We start from the raw sequence: 23,168 nt of genomic DNA on the forward strand, positions 1-23,168 counted from the left end.
TAAGAATTTGTTCTTAGCTGACTTGCCTAGGTAAATAAATCAAAAATACACTTTTAGTATCCTCTCATGTACACCCTTCAGATCAAAGCCATGCCAAGAAAAAGCCCTGCATAATGTTAAACCAGCCTCAGGTTATGACAAGCAGTCTGAATGGTATCAACAACTATCTGAAGATCACAGGCAGATCACATCATCATCATCTGCACAATTACACTTTTGAACCACACAGTCAATATAATTTACATAAGTATTAAACATCCCAGTAACCTTGGTGAACCCCTTTGGTGACATCAATGTTATTAGACAGAAAATAGATGTTTTGTGTTAGATCTTTCTCATATCTGTCTTATTCTTTAAAATTACATTTTCAGGTTAGATGTGTGGGCTTTCACCATGCATGTGTAATGATGTGTGCTGAGAGTCGGGAAGCAAGTTTAGGGAGTGAGTGTTTAAATAAAATAAACAGACTATAATATAATACAATACAAGACGCACAAACAGCACATAAACATGAAACTGAAACAGAAACAATGATGCCTGGGGAAGGAACCAAAGGGAGTGACATATATAGGGCAGGTAATCAGGGAAGTGATGGAGTCCAGGTGAGTCTGATGATGTGCAGGTGCGCATAACGATGGTGACAGGTGTGCGCCATAATGAGCAGCCTGGTGACCTACAGGCCGGAGAGGGAGCACATGTGACAGCATGTAACTCATCTCCCACTCTGTTAGATTGGCTCACCTTTCTGTCTCCTGTTTCCTGAGATCTGGTTTTAACACGGGTCAGATTTTACAACATCTTTAGCGAAAGTCCAAAGTACACAAATAAAGGAGGCAAAATGGAATTCATAAAGAATTTAACACCGGTGGTAATGCCTGCACTATGTGGGGTTTCCCTGGCCTAACACCAAGGGGCAGACACCCCAATCATTTGACATCACCCTAAGCTATGGCAGGAATCTGTGGTCAATGAACAAGGACTTTAACTAGCAGAGATCGAGTTTCCCTCCCTAATGAAAACGTAGGCAGCACCCAGTGAATCTCTGGCATCAGGGAAGCAGTAAGGAGACTGTGTTGATGTTGATGCAACAATTGTACCTGGTTGTTGTGTTAAATAGATGCAGGTGGGGTCAGAGTCAAACACACACAGATCTTCTCTTGTAATGCTTGGGCAACGGGGAAGGCTAAGCACAAGCGTGTGTTTGTGTGATGGGAGGAGGTCTTGGATTACAGTATTGCATTCACAAACCTTAGGAGAGGCTTAACTTTTTAAGACGTTTCTAATTACACCACCTCCAAATAGCTGGGAGTAAGACCTATGCCTAGAGAACCTTTGTGTCTGCTGTAAGAGGTGTACATAGTAGCACAAGATTAAAACACCAGCTAATGAAAAATGTAAGCTCAAATACATTTTCTCCTATTGAGTTTATTCTTTCCAGGTGTTGAAAGCCTAAGTAGGCCTCTGCGTGGGGGAAAGTTAAGGTGTACTTTACTTTTCTTAGTTATGAGGATTTTGAAGATGTAAATGTTGTATAATATTTCATGATTAAGTATAGGCTTGTGTAATGGTGTAGATTCTTATTTTATCAAGATCAGTAGAAATTAAAGACAAACAAGCTCTACATTTAGTTTTGAGAGGCTGCCTTTCCAAAGAAAACAAACTATTGTTTTTAACGATACAGTAGTATGCCTAATATTTGTCTTGGTCATTTTGGCAGGATTGAACTTTAAACTATTGCTCCCCTTCACTAAGCCAACACAGACAACAGCAGATATTGATGAAGACACATTCCAGCGCATCAGATCAATCTAATCTACATGCAATTCTCATTTCTCTTTCTTTCAAATTAGAGCTTGTGATTATTTCACCAGGTGGTTCCCACACAACCCCATTAAAACCCATTAATCTGCCCTGTGGCCTGTCCCCCTAGCTCTCTTTATCTGATAACATTAGTGATATGTTGGATGCCTCCCACACCTTCACCAGCCCTCAGAGCTCCGGGGCCCTTTAAACTGTCTGATAGTATTGATAGTATGCATACTTATGCTAATGAGATTATCTTAGCTGATGTCCGTGAACTGATAGCAGATAGTGGTATGGAGGGCCGATGTTGGAGCAAATGATAATCACCAGGGTTAGTGAATGGACTGTGTGGGGGGTGAGGTGGGAATGAGGTGAGGTAGGGGCAGGGTGTGAATGCAAGGTGGGGCTGGTCGCTCATTAACTCCATGCTTGTTGGTGCTGGGTTATTGTTCTGTCTTTGTGTTAATCATTACCTGCTCTGGCGCGCCGACAATGGAGTGACTGAGAGTCCCCTACTGTAATTCAAGGAGGCTACTGAAGCCACAACATGACCAGAAAGAAAGGGTGAGAGAGACAGAAAGGGAAAGAGTCCCCATGGCCTCTCCCACACCCAGCTGTTTTCAGAAAGATGGATTTCATGACAGCCACTGTTTTTCTTCGTTTCTTCTCCCTTTCTTATTTGATATTCTTTCTTTCCGCTCTCTCTTTCCATCAGGCAGGGGAGTCCTCCTGTCCCCCAGCTAGCAGCAGGCTGAACCTTCCCTGAACTCTTCCCTTTTAATTAATCTCACTTTGTTAATTATTTGTTTGTCTGTGTCCATCTTTTTGAAGTCACATAAGCGCCTGAAATATGTGGGCTGGTACTTATCTCCAGTTACTGTTGTGATACAGACTTAAATCATCCAGTTATATTACTTTCTCTTTACCCCCTCCTAAACATAATAGTTCATGTCCCCCCCACAAAGACTAATTTTAGGACGTATATTTGACAATGTTGAAAGTTTTACGAGGGTATCTCATCTCTTGTCTGAACCTCCCTTTTTTGAGAGTGTGTGTTTTGTCGGGGGAGCGTGTGTCACGCCCTGATCTGTTTCACCTATCCTTGTGATTGTCTCCACCTCCTCCAGGTGTTGCTTATTTTCCCCAGTGTATTTCTCCCTGTGTTTCCTGTCTCTCTGGGCCAGTTCGTCTTGTATGTTTCCAAGTAAACCGGCGGTTTTCCCATTCTCCTGCTTTTTGCGTTCTCCTTTTTCTAGTCCTCCTGGTTTTGACCCTTGCCTGTTTCTGGACTTTGTACCCACCTGTCTGACCAGTCTGACTGCCTTGACACGAGCCTGTCTGCCACTGTACCTCCTAGGCTCTGATCTGATTTTGACCTTTTTGCCTGTCCATGACCAATCTCTTGTCTACCCCTTTGGATTAATACACATTGTAAGACTCCAACCATCTACCTCCTGTGTCTGCATTTGGGTCTCGCCTTGTGCCGTGATAGCATGGGGAGTTCTCAGCATCACCACCCTGGATGGTTCCGACCTAGAATATGTGGACATCTATAAGTACCTAGGTGTCTGGCTAGACTGTAAACTCTCCTTCCAGACTCATATCAAACATCTTCAATCTAAAATCAAATCTAGAGTCGGCTTTCTATTCCGCAATAAAGCCTCCTTCACTCACGCCGCCAAACTTACCCTAGTAAAACCGACTATCCTACCGATCCTCGACTTTGGTGATGTCATCTACAAAATAGCTTCCAATACTCTACTTCGCAAACTGGATGCAGTTTATCACAGTGCCATCCGTTTTGTTACTAAAGCAGCTTATACCACCCACCACTGCGACCTGTATATTCTAGTTGGCTGGCCCTCGCTACATATTCGTCGCCAGACCCACTGGCTCCAGGTTATCTACAAGTCCATGCTAGGTAAAGCTCTGCCTTATCTCAGTTCACTGGTCACGATGGCAACACCCACCCGTAGCACGCGGTCCAGCAGGTGTATCTCACTGATCATCCCCAAAGCCAACACCTCATTTGGCCGCCTTTCGTTCCAGTTCTCTGCTGCCTGTGACTGGAATGAATTGCAAAAATCACTGAAGTTGGAGACTTTTATCTCCCTCACCAACTTCAAACATCTGCTATCTGAGCAGCTAACCGATCGCTGCAGCTGTACATAGTCTATCGGTAAATAGCCCACCCAATTTACCTACTTCATCCCCATACTGTTTATATTTATTTACTTTTCTCCTCTTTTGCACACCAGTATCTCTACCTGTACATGACCATCTGATCATTTATCACTCCAGTGTTAATCTGCTAAATTGTGATTATTCGCCTACCTCCTCATGCCTTTTGCACACAATGTATATAGACTCTCTTTTTTTTCTTTTTTTTCTACTGTGTTATTGACTTGTTAATTGTTTACTCCATGTGTAACTCTGTGTTGTCTGTTCACACTGCTATGCTTTATCCTGGCCAGGTTGTAGTTTTAAATGAGAGTTTGTTCTCAACTAGCCTATCTGGTTAAATAAAGGTGAAATAAAAAATAAAATTAAAAATTAAAAAATGATTCAGTGATGTTTCAGCACCCTTGGAGTGAATTGGGTGAATGAAACATGTCATTAAGACAGCACCCTATTGTCCTGGTGTTAGTGCTGTCATTATGTGCTGTTTTTCACCCACCGTAACAGCTCGCATATGGTTAGGCTGTTGGATGAAAGGGGATCTAAAGCATCTCTGGTGTGTGTGTGCTGGTCTGTGCATGCGTGTGACTAAGTGTACGTGTGTGTGTGTGTGTATGTTTACACAGATATGTGGCAGGCAACAGAGGGGATTATGAATCTCTAAACACACTAGCTGATATTCTCAGGATGTTGGAAGGCACATGTTTTGGTTAACCTCAGCACTAGGGGTTGAACAAGTAGAGACTTGTGCCAGAATATTTTGGAGGAAATTTGGTAACTTTTGGATATTACTATGATTGCAGTTCAATAAACACAGTAGGGTATGGTTGCGGTCCTTGACCTTGAGCGCTTGTAATCTGTCATCTTCTCCCTTGGATATCAGGTCAAATTGTTGCAGAGATCTCCATGGAAACCGCATGATACTTGCGGGTTGTTGAAAAACGGCAATGTGTAAGCAATGACCTCAAATTCATCCTGGAGGATCAAGCCTTAAGAAATGGAGGGTAACTTTATCTGGTGTAATTGTGCTAGTGGAGAAATCAGTGAAAGGATGGATCATCAGAGGGATTTCACCGTATCCATATCCTGCTGTTCAAGAGTTTTGTTTGGGAACGGGCTCTATATCTGCTCATCAATGAATGTTCTTCCAATGTTTGATTCATCAGTTCAAATATCAAATCAAATCACATTTTATTGGTCACATACACATGGTTAGCAGATGTTAATGCGAGTGTAGCAAAATGCTTGTGCTTAAGTTCTGACCATGCAGATATATCTAACAAATAATCTAACAATTTCACAACAACTACCTTATACACACAAGTGTAAAGGAGTGTAAATATATGGATTAGCGATGGCCAAACGGCATAGGCAAGATGCAGTAGATGGTATAGAGTACAGTATATACATATGAGATGAGTAATGTAGGGTATATAAACATTATATAATGTGGCATTGTTTAAAGTGACTAGTGATCCATTAATTAAATACATTTTTTATTATTAAAGTGGCTAGATATTTGAGTCAGTATGTTGGCAGCAGCCACCCAATGTTAGTGATGGCTGTTTAACAGTCTGATGGCCTTGAGATAGAAGCTGTTTTTCTGTCGGTCTCTCGGTCCCAGCATTGATGCACCTGTACTGACCTTGTCTTCTCGATTATAGCGGGGTGATAGGCAGTGGCTCGGGTGTTTTTTGTCCTAAATTATATTTTTGTCCTTCCTGTGACAATCAGGTGGTGTAGGTGTCTTGGAGGGCAGGTAGTTTGCCCCCGGTGATGCAGACCTCACTACCCTCTGGAGAGCCTTGCAGTTGTGGGCGGAGCAGTTGCCGTACCAGGCGGTAATACAGCCCGACAGGATGCTCTCAATTGTGCATATGTAAAAGTTTGTGAGTGGTTTTGGTGACAAGCCAAATTTCTTCAGCCTCCTGAGGTTGAAGAGGCGCAGTTGCGCCTTCTTCACCACGCTGTCTGTGTGGGTGGACCATTTCAGTTTGTCTGTGATGTGTACGCCAAGGAACTTAAATCATTCCACCTTCTCCAATACTGTCCCGTCGATGTGGATAGGGGGGTGTTCCCTCTGCTGTTTCTTGAAGTCCACGATCATCTCCTTTGTTTTGTTGACGTTGAGTGTGAGGCTATTTTCCTGACACCTCATACCGAGAGCCCTCACCTCCTCCCTGTAAGCCATCTCGTCGTTGTTGGTAATCAAGCCTACCACTCTAGTGTCGTCTGCTAACTTGATGATTGAGTTGGAGGTGTGCATGGCCACGCAGTCATGGGTGAACAGGGAGTACAGGAGAGGGCTGAGAACGCACCCTTGTGGGGCCCCAGTGTTGAGGATCAGCGGGGTGGAGATGATGTTTCCTACCCTCACCACCTGGGGGCGGCCCATCAGAAAGTCCAGGACCCAGTTCCACAGGGCGGGGTCGAGACCCAGGGTCTCGAGCTTAATGACGAGTTTGGAGGGTACTGCCTTGTTAAATGCTGAGCTGTAGTCGAAGAACAAGAGAATGTAAGAATGTTACATAGGTATTCCTCTTGTCGAGATGGGTTAGGGCAGTGTGCAGTATGATTGCAATTGCGTCGTCTGTGGACCTATTGGGGCGGTAAGCAAATTGGAATGGGTCTAGGGTGTCAGGTAGGGTGGAGGTGACATGATCCTTGACTGGTTTCTCATAGCACTTCATGATGACGGAAGTGAGTGCAATGGGGCGATAGTCGTTTAGCTCAGTGACCTTAGCTTTCTTGGGAACAGGAACAATGGTGGCCCTCTTGAAGCATGTGGGAACAGCAGACTGGGATAGGGATTGATTGAATATGTCCATACCACACCAGCCAGCTGGTCTGCGTATGCTCTGAGGAAGCGGCTAGTGATGCTGTCTGGGCCGCCAGCCTTGCGAGGGTTAACACGTTTAAATGTTTAACTCATGTGGGCTGTGGTGAAGGAGAGTCCACAGGTTTTGGTGTCGGTGACACTGTATTGTCCTCAAAGCAAGCGAAGAAGTTGTTTAGTTTGTCTGGGAGCAAGACATCGGGTCATCGGGTTGGTTTTCTTTTTGTAATCCGTGATTGACTGTAGACCCTGCCACATTCCTCTTGTGTCTGAGCCGTTGAATTGCGACTCTACTTTGTCTCTCTACTGACGCTTAGCTTGTTTGATTGGCTTTCGGAGGGAATAACTACACTGTTTGTAATCTGTCATGTTTCCGGTCGCCTTGCCCTGATTAAAAGCAGTGGTTCGCGCTTTCAGTTTTGCACGAATGCTGTCATCAATCCACGGTTTTTGGTTGGGGAAGGTTTTAATAGACGCTGTGGGTACAACATCACTGATGCACTTGCTAATAAACTCGTTCACCGAATCAGCGTATACAGTGCCTTGCGAAAGTATTCGGCCCCCTTGAACTTTGCGACATTTCAGGCTTCAAACATAAAGATATAAAACTGTATTTTTTTGTGAAGAATCAACAACAAGTGGGACACAATCATGAAGTGGAACGACATTTATTGACATTTAATTTCAGTCTCTCGATGTGCAAAACTGATAGAGACATACCCCAAGCGACTTACAGCTGTAATCGCAGGAAAAGGTGGCGCTACAAAGTATTAACTTAAGGGTGCTGAATAATTTTGCACGCCCAATTTTTCAGTTTTTGATTTGTTAAAAAAGTTTTAAATATCCAATAAATGTCGTTCCACTTCATGATTGTGTCCCACTTGTTGTTGATTCTTCACAAAAAAATACAGTTTTATATCTTTATGTTTGAAGCCTGAAATGTGGCAAAAGGTCGCAAAGTTCAAGGGGGCCGAATACTTTTGCAAGGCACTGTACATCAATGTTGTTGTTCGACACTATCCGGAACATATCCCAGTCCACGTGATCGAAGCAATCTTGAAGGGTGGAATCAGATTGGTTGGACCAGCGTTGAACAGACCTGAGCACGGGCGTTCCCTGTTTTAGTGTCTGTCTATAGGCTGGGAGCAACAAAATGGAGTCGTGGTCAGATTTGCCGAAAGGAGGGCGAAGGATGGCTTTGTATGCGTCGCGGTAGTTAGAATAACAATGATCCAGAATTTTCCCAGCCCGGGTCACGTTCGATATGCTAATACAATTTAGGGAGCCTTGTTTTCAGATTAGCCTTGTTAAAATCCCCTTCTACAATAAATGCAGCCTCAGGATATGTGGTTTCCAGTTTACACAGAGTCCAATGAAGTTCTTTCAGGGCTGTCGAGGTGTCTGCTTGGGGGGGGGGGGGGAGGTGTACACGACTGTGATTATAATTGAAGAGAATTCTCTTAGTAGATAATGCGGTCGGCATTTGATTGTAAGGAATTCTAGGTCAGATGAACAAAAGGACTTGATTTCCTGTATGTTGTTATGATTACACCACGACTCGTTAATCATAAGGCAAACACCCCTGCCCTTCTTCTTACCAGAGAGATGTTTGTTTCTGTCGGCGCGATGCGTGAAGAAACCAGGTGGCTGTACCGACTCCGATAGCGTGTCTCGAGTGAGCCATGTTTCCGTGAAACAAAGAACGTTACAGTCTCTGATGTCTCTCTGGAAGGCAACCCTTGCTCGGATTTCATCGACCTTGGACGTTGGCGAGTAGTATACTTGGGAGCGGTGGGCGATGTGCCTGTCTACGGAGCCTGACCAGAAGACCGCCCCTTCTGCGGCGCAATTGTTTTGGGTCCCCTGATGGGATCCGATCCATTGTCCTGGGTGGTGGACCAGCCAGCAGCCATCTCTGTCGGCCTGTTATCTCTGATAATATAATTGCGTAAAATCATTTTTTGGTATCCTGATGGAATTGACCCCAACCAACTGATTGGGTGACCTGTTTTTGACGCATTGGTCAGAGTTTGAAGCGTTAGTTAATATTGTTTCATCATTAGTCTCTAATTATATGACAGTACCTAACTACGCTTCCACCATCTCCTCACCATTCTAGCCCACCAGCCCCCCCGTCCTATGAAGACATCAAAGTCTTGGGTTTAGAACGTCACAGTAGCCTCTGTTAATGGAACAACCCCCTCCATCTAACCACTTCTGAAGTTGGGGAAGGGGCATCAAAAGAAGCCTGATGCCCCCTGTTTAAAATCACTGGACCCTGCCTCCCACCGTTAGACCCCAACCCTTCCCTCTTATCCTCCCCCTGGCCTCCCAACCAGGGTGGATCTCTGGCAGTAATTCCCCAGATCAGGCCCAAGTCCCTCTGCTTATTAGATCAGACCCCTGTGAATGAGTAGAAATCCTGGGCCACATTGTTTGGCCCCTGATTAAGAGCTTCTCACAGGGAGTATCAGGGCTTTAGGGAGAGAAAAAGAGATGGAGCTGAGCCTATAGGTTTCTCTTTTCTTTCTTTCTTTCTTTCTTTCTTTCTTTCTTTCTTTTCTTCTTTCTTTTCCTCTTTTTCAGGGGTCTTATCGGTTACATTGTTGCAGGACATTGAGGAGGCTTCTGTTAAAGGTGGTTGAGGTGTAAACAATAGGATGTGGTCAGATTAGGGTTTATCCTGAGCCTTTCTTCTCCCTTCTGAAATAATGTCTGTTTTTTAGAGAGATTCCCCTCCAGAGGGTTTGAATCCCAACTGTCACAAAAGAGAATTAAGAAACATCTCAATATACCGTAAATGAGTTTGAATCAAAACTCCTTGGCAAGCAGAACTTCACTGATAACAGTTAAGATGGTGTTGAAAAAGACAGGCCTGATAGGCCAGGCACTTTCATACTGGTGGGGTAATACGTCAGTGCAGTTAAAACAGAAATTCCCAATGACTATCAGAATATGGAATGCAAGTGGCTTGGAAAAGGACCCAATCTCGGAGGAACAATCTTTTTCAGAGAGAAAGACATTGAACTGAATTGACAGTTAGAGCATTCCGGAGGATTCCGGAGATTGTGGGAAAAGCAAACAGTCCAGTTAATCCGAACGTGGTTATTCCCATTCCTTCATGTCTCATCCATCACCTGGGGGGATAATCCTAATCCTAGTCTTTCTATTACTAAACTAATTCCGTTCTGTCATCTCTATCTCTGCCACACTCTCAGCACTCTTTAGTGTATTTTCATGTCACGATGAATAGAATTGCTTAATTAAGTTGTTCATGCTGAAATGATTGGAGGTATTTCAAGATGTGGTCTTGTATTTGGGTATGCAAAGCATTTTAAGATTTCAATCGGGGTTCAGTTCAAAAGGGAGTCATTTTGTATACACCCTGACTTGGTGTCTGTCAAATGAACCCTGATGCCTGTGTGTATGTGTGTGTGTGTGTGTGTGTGTGTTTGTGTGCATGCATGTGTGTGTGTGTTTGGGCTCCCAATCGGTGCAGCAGTCTAATGCACTGCATCTCAGTGCAAGAGGTGGCACTGCAGTCCCTGGTTCAGATCCAGGCTGCATCACATCTGGCCATGATTGGGAGTCACACAGGGCGGCACGCAATTGGATCAGCATTGTCCGGGTTTAGCCGGAGTAGGCCAACATTGTAAATAAGAATTTGTTTTTAACTGACTTGCCTAGTTAAAAAAAGCTTAAATAAAATAACAAATTGTGTGTGTGTGTTTGGGAAGGTTAAGTTAGTGTTGTTATGGCCCTGTCAGCAGGTGTGCAAGGTGTCTGACAGCATGGATTGAGACCTTCAATCGCACAATTTTTTAAAGCACCTCACTCTGGCTAACCAACTGGCCCAGAGCGGGAGGTGGGAGACAAGGTGAGGCAGGGGAAGGGTGAGGATAGGATCTCCTCTGTCAGGAGGTGTTGAACCTTTCCAGAGTCCCATACCTCACTTCCATCACCATGTCTCAACCGCAGCATTGTGACACACACGCACGCTCGTGAAATTGTGCTACACCGTTGGTCTCTGTTCATTGGGACTGGGCCTTTTCACCTTGCACAGCCACGCTCAAGGTCCTAAACGATATCATAACCGTCATTGATAAGAGACAGTACTGTGCAGCCGTATTCATTGACCTGGCCAAGGCTTTCGACTCTGTCAATCAGCACATTCTTATCGGCAGACTCAACAGCCTTAGTTCCTCAAATGATTGCCTCGATAGAGTTCAGTGTGTCAAATCGGAGGGCCTGTTGTCCGGACCTCTGGCAGTCTCTATGGGGGTGCCACAGGGTTAAATTCTCGGGCCGACTCTCTTCTCTGTATACATCAACGATGTCGCTCTTGCTGCTGTTGATTCTCTGATTCACATCTATGCAGACGACACCATTCTGTAAACCTCTGGCCCTTCTGTGGACACTGTGTTAACTAACCTCCAGACGGGCTTCAATGCCATACAACTCTCCTTCCGTGGCCTCCAACTGCTCTTTAATGCAAGTAAAACTAAATGTATGCTCTTCAACTACAAATACTTAGGTGTCTGGTTAGACTGTAAACTCTCCTTCCAGACTCACATTAAGCATCTCCAATCCAAAATTAAATATAGAATCGGCTTCCTATTTTGCAACAAAGCATCCTTCACTCATGCTGCCAAACATACCCTCGTAAAACTGACCATCCTACCGATCCTCGACATTGACGATGTCATTTACAAAATATCCTCCAACACTACTTAACAAATTGGATGCAGTCTATCACAGTGCCATCTATTTTGTCACCAAAGCCCCATATACTACCCACCACTGTGACCTGTACGCTCTCGTTGACTGGCCCTCGCTTCATACTCGTTGCCAAACCTTCTGTCTCCAGGTCATCTACAAGTCTCTGCTAGGTAAAGCCCCGCCTTATCTGATTTTACTGGTCACCATAGCAGCACCCACCCGTAGCACACGCTCCAGCAGGTATATCTCACTGGTCACCCCCAAAGCCAATTCTTCCTTTGGCCGCCTTTCCTTCCAGTTCTCTGCTGCCAATGACTGGAACGAACTGCAAAAATCACTAAAACCGGCGACTCCTATCTCCCTCTCTAGCTTTAAGCACCAGCTGTTAGAGCAGCTCACAGATCACTGCACCTGTACATAGCCCATCTGTAAATAGCCCATCCAACTACCGCATCCCCATACTGTATTTATTTACTTACCTTGCTCCTTTGCATCCCAGTATCTCTACTTGTACATTCATCTTCTGCACATTTACCATTCCAGTGTTTAATTGCTATATTGTAATTACATCGCCACCATGGCCTATTTATTGCCTTACCTCCCTTATCCTACCTCATTTGCACATGCTGTATATAGACTTTAAATACTGTATTATTGACTGTATGTTTGTTTATTTCATGTGTAACTCTGTGTTGTTGTTTGTGTTGAACTGCTTTGCTTTATTTTGGCCAGGTCGCAGTTGCAACTGAGAAATTGTTCTCAACTAGCCTACCTGGTTAAATAAAGGTTTAAAAAATATCTTCCAAAACTCAGTCCTGGGGACCCCAAAGGGTGCAAATGTATTTTTTTGTTCTAGTACTATGCTACACCGCGGATTAAAATAATCAACGCTTAATATTGAGTTGATTATTTGAATCAGCTGTGTTGTGCAGGGAAAAACCAAAATGTGCACCCTTTGTGTTGACCTGGCACTATGCTGACCTAGCACTATGGTTGCTACCTTAGAATATAGTTATAAAGAAGGTTATACTTGCAATGATCATGAAAGGGGGTTGCACTTATTGTAAGTTGCTCTCCTTAAGCATCAGCTAAATTATTAAAATGTAAATAACCAAACCTCATATTCCCTGCCGGGAAAACACCAGTATTCCATATAAAAAAAGTTATTTATTCCATTCTCATGCTAATATAATCACTTTATTAGAATACCCACAGTGCTGACAGGCAGAGGCTTGATCCAATTTCCAGATATCTATATTTTGATAGGAATCCCGTCAAAAACAATTACAACGGCTCCCTAAGGATTACTCAATAAGCGTCCACCTCAACCCTACTCCGGGATGATTTTACGGAGTTGGGGTGTCCACATTTGTGCCTGATTAACAAAACAACGGAGCTCAGGGCCTCCTGCCTTAAAGGAAAATTCCACCCAAAAACTATTTTACTAGACGCTCTTATCCAAAGCGACTTACAGGAGCAATTAGGGTTAAGTGCCTTGCTCAAGGGTGTCATGTAAAAGTTGTCCCAGTGTGAAATAGTTCCCGATCGTTCTGATCGTTCTGATTGTGTTCTGATTGTGTTCTGATTGTGACGTCATGCAGTAACATTTCTCCCAGAGTGGAAATGTTCCCAGTTTTAATAATTGCACGTGCATCGCTTTATGTGGATGGCTGAGCTTGTGCGGATGCCTCCCTCTCACACCCTCGAAAAACTATTCTGTGGGTGCGCGAATATGCTTCACACATCTGCCACTCAATGATGGCCAGGAGTATTGACACTGACCAATCAGAAGCTTGTTGAGGCATGAGGTCAGCATATAAATACCCGGACTCGCACATCAATGTGCCGAGTGTAGATTATTTTGCAATTGCAAAGACTTGGGCGCTACTTTTTTGATTGACAGTGCATGTATTAGTTAGCTAACTAAATCAAGGGTTTGAGTGAAACATTCGCACAAGCTCAACCATCCACATTCAATTATTGAACTGGGAGTATATTCACACTGTGAGAAATTTTACAACATGATGTAACAATCACAGTGCTTGGGAATGATTTCACACTGGGAAGATGTTTACAATACAAAGGGCACATCGACAGATTTTTCACCTAGTCTTCACAGGGATTTGAACCAGAGACCTTTCGTTTACTGGCCCAACACACTTCACCTCTAGGCTACCTGCCACCTTATCTGTTAGTATTTGTTTCATTAGTCTACTGTTGATACAGTCCTAAAATGTTTTGCATGTCAGCAAACAAGTTTTCAACATATAGAACTTTGAAAAGAGAAAAAGTGTCACAGAATGATGCATCACCGGACCCAGGCAAAAACAAAGCCGGCCCACAATCGCCCCGCAGTTTGTTCACTCGCATGTCAGCTCTGACTCTCAGTTTAAAAAAGTCTCCTGGCTATAGGCTTTCCCATCTGTCACACCATTTACCCATTTAATTTAGGCCTATACCTGTAGCTCCTATAATTATTGGTAAACTAAGGATGGAGCTATGCTGGATAGTGCAGTTCTCTGTTGGGGTAGGACCACGATGACAGGACCTTTGTGGAGTGTGTGGACTCAGCTGGACAGCGATGAACAAACACAGAGGACATTTCTGTTTGGCTGGTATGGGCTAACAGAGCAGGGAGCATCACAGGGGAGCTGTCTATCTAAACTAAACTGCCTGTCTCTTTTTTACTTGAGTTCAAGACTACAGACATGAGCAAAATGAAGTCTACAGCCCCCTGTTATCTATCATGAAGTACACAACAAGATGTATTTATTTTTAAAGGGAGCAAAACTGTAGTGTTTTTTTCCCGTCAACTGACACTTTGGTGAAAGTATAAGTTGAAGGTAAATGTCACTATTATCAAGACTGAAATTTCAACCAGAAATTCATTTCTACAATTTTGTAACCATTAGATTCCACTCAAGAAAGCTATTGAGGAGGAAACTCAACATTTAAAAAATAAACTCCAGCACACAACTATTCTTGAATTCTCCACAATGTATTTTATTTTACTAAGGTAGTTACCAACATACTACAAACCAGTGGAGGCTTCTGAGGGGAGGATGGCTCATAATAATAATACAATGAAGCAAATGGAATTGCAAACCCATTTAAACCATGTGTTTTTGATAGCATTCCACCAATTCCACTCCAGCCATTACCACAAGCCCGTCCTCCCCAGTTAAGGTGCCACCAACCTCCTGTGCTACAAACTTGAAAGAGTACTTCTAACCTGACATCCCTGGTCCAGCACAATAGTAGAGTGGTGCCTGTTCCTCATCAGAGAAAGGTGCCAAAGTTTACCTAGTGCAGACGGCTAATTCGTCACCCTAATTTAAATGGTTCATTAATTCAAATGTTGACTCTTTATTGGTCTCCTTAGCTATATGAGCATATACTTCTCCTCCCCCTGCCTTGTAAAATGAAAACGGTGTCAAATGGGCTACGGTCTGTCTCCTGTGTGGTCCTCTCTCTCAGGGGGGAAGGGGGGACATTTTATGAGCTCCTGTAATCGCTAGGCGTTAAACTCAACAATTAGGCACTGCTATATTGTCGCTGGTTTATGGCAGCAGCTCCACTGGCTGGCTCTGACACGCACACTACACCTTCATTTAGAGCCCCCCCCAACCCCACCCGCTTGGCCCTGGCTTTGACAAACACACACATAAACTCACACACACACACACACACACACACACACACACACACACACACACACACACACACACACACACACACACACACACACACACACACACACACACAACACTGCTGGCACACACTCACGTGCGCGCGCACACACATGAACACGCACACACACACACAAACAGACACAAACACTACGCAGCCAGAGCCAGACCCAGCAACAGTGACAAAGAAAGGGATAGTAAATGTGTGTGTAATGTCAAGTGTATGTTGAGGCCACAATGGAGGTAATGGTAATGCACTGTAATTACACATCTTGTTGCCAAGGGAGATGAGGTCATGTAACGGCTCATTAAGACAAGATCTGACCTCTGTAATCATCGGGGACCCCTCTCTACCTGCCCTCACAGCTCACTCACCTGTCAGACAGGCCAGAGTCCGGGGAGCAGGACAGATGTATGCATATGTGATTGTGTGTGTGTGTTTTTGTGCATTGCGTTTGTCTCTTCGTGCCTCTATGTGTGTCTCTGTGAGTTTGTGTGGGTTTTCTCAGAGTGCTGTGGACAGTCCGTATCTAGGGGCAGGTGGTCAGATATCCAGGTGAGCTGTCCTGGGAGACAAGTCAAGGGTCAGGAATCAGAGTGGGCGGGGCCAGGGGGGTTATTCCGCTTTCAGTGTATACAAGTGTGTTTACCAGCCTGCTCCGTGTGGCCTGACTGACTGACAGAGGGTGAGAGTGTGTGTGATGTGCGTGTGACGTGCTGTTGACAGGCCGGACAGGCCCATAGCTGCAGGCTGGACAACAGGCCCTCTGGGAGTGTGCAGGGTGCCGGATGCAGGACCTTTCACTCATGTCAAAAAGGATGACCCCGACCCTCCTCCTACCCCCACCTCAAACATGCACTCTCTCTCTCTCTCTCTCTCTCTCTCAAACACACACACACACACACACACACACACACACACACACACACACACACACACACACACACACACACACACACACACACACACACACACACACACACACACACACACACACACACACACACACAATCCTCTGTCTAAACTACCTATGTTTTGAGGACTCTGACGCACAGGCAGTACTGTTATCAACGCACATCAATGTTAAACTTCAATAATTAATTAAAGGAATAGTGTTAATGGTCCCCTTTATCTTTTTAATTGTGGGCTCAGAAATTTCCTTGAGTAGCACATTTTATGGAAGTAGTTTGCGATCTTGCCTGAGCTACGAACCATGTAGTTCTGGGTGCCACACGTCTTTCTGTGTTGGTTTACGGATGCGTGGCGACATAAGTGATTCCAGGCTTCTCTCTGTGCTGTGACGCAAATCCAGTCAGTCGCAGCAACCCCGAGACAGTCAGGGGGAGTCAGGGAGTCTGTGCTGGTGTGCTTGTGTGTGTGTGTGTGTGTGTGTGTGTGTGTGTGTGTGTGTGCGTGTGTGCGTGTGTGTGCATGTACGCATATGTTTTGTGTGTGTGTCCATGCGTGGCATATGTTTTGTGTGTGTGTCCATGCGTGGCATATGTTTTGTGTGTGTGTCCATGCGTGCATATGTTTTGTGTGTGTGTCCATGCGTGCATATGTTTTTGTGTGTGTCCATGTCATGTTTTTGTGTGTGTCCATGCATGCATATGTTTTGTGTGTGTGTCCATGCGTGCATATGTTTTGTGTGTGTGTCCATGTCCATGCGTGCATATGTTTTGTGTGTGTGTCCATGCGTGGCATATGTTTTGTGTGTGTGTCCATGCGTGCATATGTTTTGTGTGTGTGTCCATGCGTGCATATGTTTTGTGTGTGTGTCCATGCGTGCATATGTTTTGTGTGTGTGTCCATGCGTGCATATGTTTTGTGTGTGTGTCCATGCGTGCATATGTTTTGTGTGTGTGTCCATGCGTGCATATGTTTTGTGTGTGTGTCCATGCGTGCATATGTTTTGTGTGTGTGTCCATGCGTGCATATGTTTTGTGAGTGTGTCCATGCGTGCATATGCATATGTGTGTGACTCTGACCCCACCTGCATCTAAATAACACAACAACCCAGTACAATAATGTTGTATCAACATCAACACAGCCTCCTTACTGCTTCCCTGGTGCCAGAGAAGCACTTGGTGCAGCCTATGTTTTCATTAGGTGTGTGTGTGTTTGTGTGTGTGTGTGTATGTGGGCCTGTGCGTGTGTCCCCATATGGCTGTTTGTGTTTATGCCCAATGCACCCCCTTTTCCTCCAATTAAGAGTCATTATGTACATTAATTATCTGTGAAATGACTGCTGGTGCTGGTTGAGAAAAGGCGAAGCGAGGCTAATATGTTGAGGCAGCCAGCAGTGTGTTTGGTTTGGAGCCACTCACTTACCCAGGGAAAGCTGCACATGTGTCCAGGAGGAAACCTGTCCGGGACTCGTGGTTGGGGTGATGGCAGAGGAGAGGCCTCCCTGTTTTAAATGGCAAGTCAGATTGTTCCAGTCGATCCACCCGGATCACATGACGGGGGTGGGTGAAAGATCTGAAACACATGAAGTGGGGTGAGAGGATTGAGAGAAAGGACAGGGGCTGAGGGTTGGAGAGAAGAGACTAGGGAAGAGGTGAGAGAGTGGAGAGAGACTGGGGATTAGTGAGACGAGTTGCCAGCTTGGTTTGGGGTGGTAATGGATGTGAAATGATATTTATTTGTAGTTCTATGCTTGGCCAGAGTGAAATATTGACGGAAAGGTGTGAATGAATTTGGTGAAATGTGTTTGAGTGTATGTGGGCCAGGGGGGTATGGGAGTGTGAGTAAATGCGGTTGGAATGTTCCAGTGTTTGGGAATCTATGTGGGTGAATGTGTGGGTTGTGGTTTTAAGGGCAGGGGTGGGCATAAGTGATGCTGATGGTGAGTGGTAAAACAGGGAGAGTGAAGGAACTATGGGGGTTGGGGGAGTGTGAGGGACTGGTATTGGTATTTATTAGCATCAACATTCGCCGCTGCAAAAGCATCAGCTGCTCTTCCTGGGATCAATATGAAACAGAGCTCCGAGACAGGACTGTGTCGAGGCACAGATCTGGGGAAGGGTACAAAAACATTTCTGCAGCATTGAAGGTCCCCAAGAACACAGTGGCCTCCATCTTTCTTAAATAGAATAAGTTTGGAACCACCAAGACTCTTCTTAGAGCTGGCTGCCCGGCCAAACTGAGCAATCAGGGGACAAGGGCCTTGGTCAGGGAGGTGACCAAGAACCCAATGGTCACTCTGACAGAGCTCCAGAGTTCCACTGTGGAGATGGGAGAACCTTCCAGAAGGTCAACCATCTCTGCAGCACTCCACAAATCAGGCCTTTATGGTAGAGTGGCCAGACGGAAGCCACTCCTAAGTAAAAGACACATGACAGCCGACTTGGAGTTTGCCAAAGGGCAATTAAAAGATTCTCTGGTCTGATGAAACCAAGATTGAAGTCTTTGGCCTGAATGCCAAGCGTCACGTCTGGAGGAAACCTGGCACCATCCCTATGGTGAGGCATGGTGGTGGCAGCATCATGCTGTGGGGATGTTTTTCAGTGGTATGGACTGGGAGACTAGTCAGGATCAAGGGAAAGATGAACGGAGTACAGAGAGATCTTTGATGAAAACCTGCTCAAGAGCACTTAGGACCTCAGACTGGGGCGAAGATTCACCTTCCAACAGGACAACGACTCTAAGCACACAGCCAAGGTAATGCAGGAGTGGCTTTGGGACAAGTCTCTGAATGTCCTTGAGTGGCCCAGTCAGAGCCCAGACTTGAACCTAATCTAACATCTCTGGAAAGACCTTAAAATAGCTGCGCAGCGACGCTCCCCATCCAACCTGACAGAGCTTGAGAGAATCTGCAGAGAAGAATGAGAGAAACTCCCCAAATACAGGTGTGCTAAGCTTGTAGCGTCACACCCAAGAAGACTCAAGACTGTAATCACTGCCAAAGGTTCTTCAACAAAGTACTGAGTAAAGAGTCTGAATAATTATGTAAATGTGATATTTCAGTTTTTTATTTTTAACACATTTGAAAAGATATACGTGTTTTTACTTTGTCATTACGGGATATTGTGTGTAGATTGATGAGGGGAAAACGTTTTAATCCATTTTAGAATAAGGCTGTAACGTAACAAAATGTGGAAAACGTCAAGAGGTCTGAATGATTGCTGAATGCACTGTATGTCTTGACCATGCAAGCTTGCTATCTAGGGTTATACCCAGCTGTTTAGTCTCCTCAACTTGCTCAATAGCTCAACATTATTCAATAATAGATCTGAAGGAGGTTTAGCGTTAAGCGAGTGATTTCTCCCAAAAATGATGCTTTTAGTTTTTGAAATATTTAGTACCAGCCTATTGCTAGTTACCCATTCTAAAACTGACTGGAGCTCTATGTTAAGTGTCTCAGTTATTTATTTTCCTGTTGCAGCTGATGTGTATACTGTTGAGTCGTCGGTGTACACTGTTGAGTTGTCAGCATACATAGATAGACACATGGGCTTATTCAAGGTCAGTGAAGGTCATTTGTAAAAACAGAAAACAGTAATGGCCCTAGCCGGCTGCCCTGCGATACACAACACTAAATTGACTTTGCATGAGAGAGGCTTCCATTAATGAAAACCCTTTGTGTTCTAATAGATAGGTACTGTAACTCAATCCATAATAAGGCAGAGGATGCAAATCCATAACATCTACGTTTTTTCAGCAATAGGTTATGATCAATGACATCAAAAGCTGCACTGAAGTATAACAAAACAACTCCTACAATTTTCTTACTATCATTTTTCTTTCAGCCAATCATCGGCCATTTGTGTCAGTGCATGTTGAGTGACCTTCCCTTTAAGCATGCTGAAAGTCTGTTGTTAATTTGTTTTCTGTAAAATAACTTTATATTTGATCAAACAATTTTTTTTCCAAAGGTTTTCTAAGGACTTGTAACAGGCTGATTGGTTGGTTGTTTGAACCATTAATATGGTGCTTTGCTATTCTTGGGTAGCAGAATGACCTGTACCTCCATCCATGTCTGAGGGCACACACCATCTTCTAGGCTTAAATTGAAGATGTAGCAAATTGGAATCACAATGTATTTCGCTACCAACAACTAGCAATTTACCATCCAGGATGTCGGTACAGGGTGGCTTGTCCTTATTTATAGATAGTAATAATGTTTTCACCTCTTCCCCACCCACTTTGTGGGTCTCAAAACAACAGTGCTTGTCTTTCATTATTTGGTACATTATGCATTAATATGAAGGCTCATCATTTGTTTGTATTCCATACCTAAGTTTGCTAATCTTGTCAACAAAAATGCTATTAAAGCGGTTGGCAAATATCAAAGGGTTTTGTTATGAACAAGCCCTCTGCCCCAATGAAAGATGCAGCCGAGTTTGCTTTCTTGCCTAGAATTTAATTTTAAGTACTCCAGAGCTTTTTTTACTTTCATTCTTTATATAATTTATCTTTTTTCCAATGTATAGTTACTTCTACCTTTTGTTTAGTTACATGATTTATCAATTTACTGTAAAGTATGTGTGTCAATATGCTGTGTTGCCGGACTTATTTGCCATTCCCTTAGCCTCATCCCTCTCAGCCATTACATTTTTCAATCATCTATCCATGGAGATTTGGCTGTTTTAACAGTCAGTTTCTTTATGGGCGCATGCCTGTCAGTAACCGGAAGAAGACATTTCATAAATGTAGTGCAGCGTCAAGATGTTCCTCATTACACACATCGACCAACAAATATTTTTATATTTTTTTATCTTCGACATAGTAATCATTGCTAAACCTTGTGTGATCTTTTATACACAATTTTAGGTCCATTCTTTGGAACTTGGATTTTTCTAGGTATGGCTATTATATTATGATCACTATATCCGATGGGTGTGGACTCTGCTCTAGAGCAAATTTCTGCAACATTAGTAAATATGTGATCAATACACATGGATGATTTAGTTCCTGTTATATTTGTAAATACCCAGGTAAATTGACTGATGACTTGAACCAGATTGAAGGCACTGTTTACAGCTTGGAGCTCCTTTTTGAGTGGGCAGCAACTTCCTACGAGTATAGGCTTTAGGTGATGCAGATGAATCTGTAGTCATATTACTTCCACATCATCTGACATAAGATCCTCTCTCAGCCTAACAGGAAAATGACTCTAGACATTCATGGAAACACCTCCCCCATTTGATTTTCTAGCTTCCTATATATTCTATAACAATGGGAAGCTACTTTTGCATCTTCAAATGAATGATCAAATTGTGTTTCAGAGATGGTATCAGGAATCAGGTAAGACCCAGATGAAGACCGTGCCAAAGATACAATGTTTATTAGAGCAACAGGGGCAAAGGTACAGGAATGCATGCAGGTTCAGGGTAAGGTCAGGCAGAGGTCGGTAATCCAGAGGTGGGGCAAAGGTACAGGAAGGCAGGCAGGCTCAGGATCAGGGGCAGGCAGAGTGGTCAGGCGGGTGGGCTCAGGGTCAGGACAGGCAGGGGTCAGAACCAGGAGGACGAGAAAAGAGAGACTGGGGAAAAGCAGGATCTGATACAAACAATGCTGGTAGGCTTGAATAAACAAGACAAACTGGCAACAGACAGACAGAGAACACAGGTATAAATACACAGGGAACAGGAGACAAAGGGCTGTGAGACATGGGTTCAACTCGGGACACATGAGGGGTGGGGTGTATACGAACAGAAAACGAACAGCAAAGGGACTAATAATTCTAGAGATGGGAAATGGACCAATAAAGCAGGGGGAGAGCTTGTGGGATTCCACCCGGAGGGGAAGATCCTGGGTGGATTGCCATACCTTCTGTGCCTGGGTCTGATGGCGATCCGCTTGTTATCGTTATTTTGAGGTGGTCTTGAGGAGGGCCGACCGGGCTCTCCTCCAGGTACAACGACAGTGGTGGACGAACATCTGGGCAGAAGGTATGCCGACCTCCTCTTCCTGCTCAGGAAAGAGCGGGGGCTGATACCTCAGGGAACACTCGAACTGTGATAAGCCCGTGGCCAGAAGGTGCTGGAGAACCTGTCGGACATGGAGCACATGTTCTTAGGGGTGGAGGAGAAGACGAGGATGTCATCAATGTAGATGAAGATGAACCGGTTCAGCATGTCACGGAGAACGTCATTCACCAGAGCCTTGAACATGGCAGAGGCGTTGGTGAGGCCAAAGGGCATGACCAGATATTCGTAGTGGCCACTGGCCATGTTGAAGGCAAATTTCCACTTGTCTCCCTCTTGTATATGCACCTGGTGGTTAGTATTATGTGGATCCAGCTTGGAGAACACAGTGACACCCTGGAGCAGCTTGAAGGCCGAGGAAATGAGTGGTAGTGGATAACGGTTCTTTACAGTGATGTTGGTGAGTCCCCGGTAGTCAATGCACGGGCACAGGGTCTTGTCCTTCTTCTTCATGAAGAAGAACTCTGCACCAGTGGGAGAGGAAGAGGGGCGGATAAATCCAGTAGCAAGGGAGTCTCCAATGTAGTCCTCCATAGCTTTGGTTTCGGGTCCCGGCAGCGGGTACAGATTCCCCCGGGGCAGCGTGGTGCTAGGGGGAAGGTTAATCCCACAGTCATAGGGGCGGTGTGGAAGAAGGGAAGTGGCCTGGTACCTACTGAACACCTCCCGGAGATCCTGGTACTCCGCGGGGATGGCGGAGAGATCCGGAACCACTTCCGAGGACCCAGGAAGATGCCCCTGGGCAGGTTGCGCCGACTTCAGACAATGGGTGTGGCAGAACGGACTCCAGCCCATGATGGCACCAGTAGACCACTTGATGAGTGGGTTGTGTCGCTGGAGCGAGGAGAATTCCAAAACCATGGGGATCTGCGGGTAATTCATGAGCAGGAACTGAATGTCTCGCTATGATTCCCTGACACATGTAGGTTGATGGGAGTGGTGTAATGGGTGACCCGACCTATAGAGAGCCCATCCAGTGCTCTAATATCCATGTGAATGGAGAGGGGCTG

The sequence above is a fragment of the Oncorhynchus masou genome, chromosome 12 (genome assembly GCF_036934945.1).
Source record: "Oncorhynchus masou masou isolate Uvic2021 chromosome 12, UVic_Omas_1.1, whole genome shotgun sequence".
NCBI classification, from domain to species: Eukaryota; Metazoa; Chordata; class Actinopteri; order Salmoniformes; family Salmonidae; genus Oncorhynchus; species Oncorhynchus masou.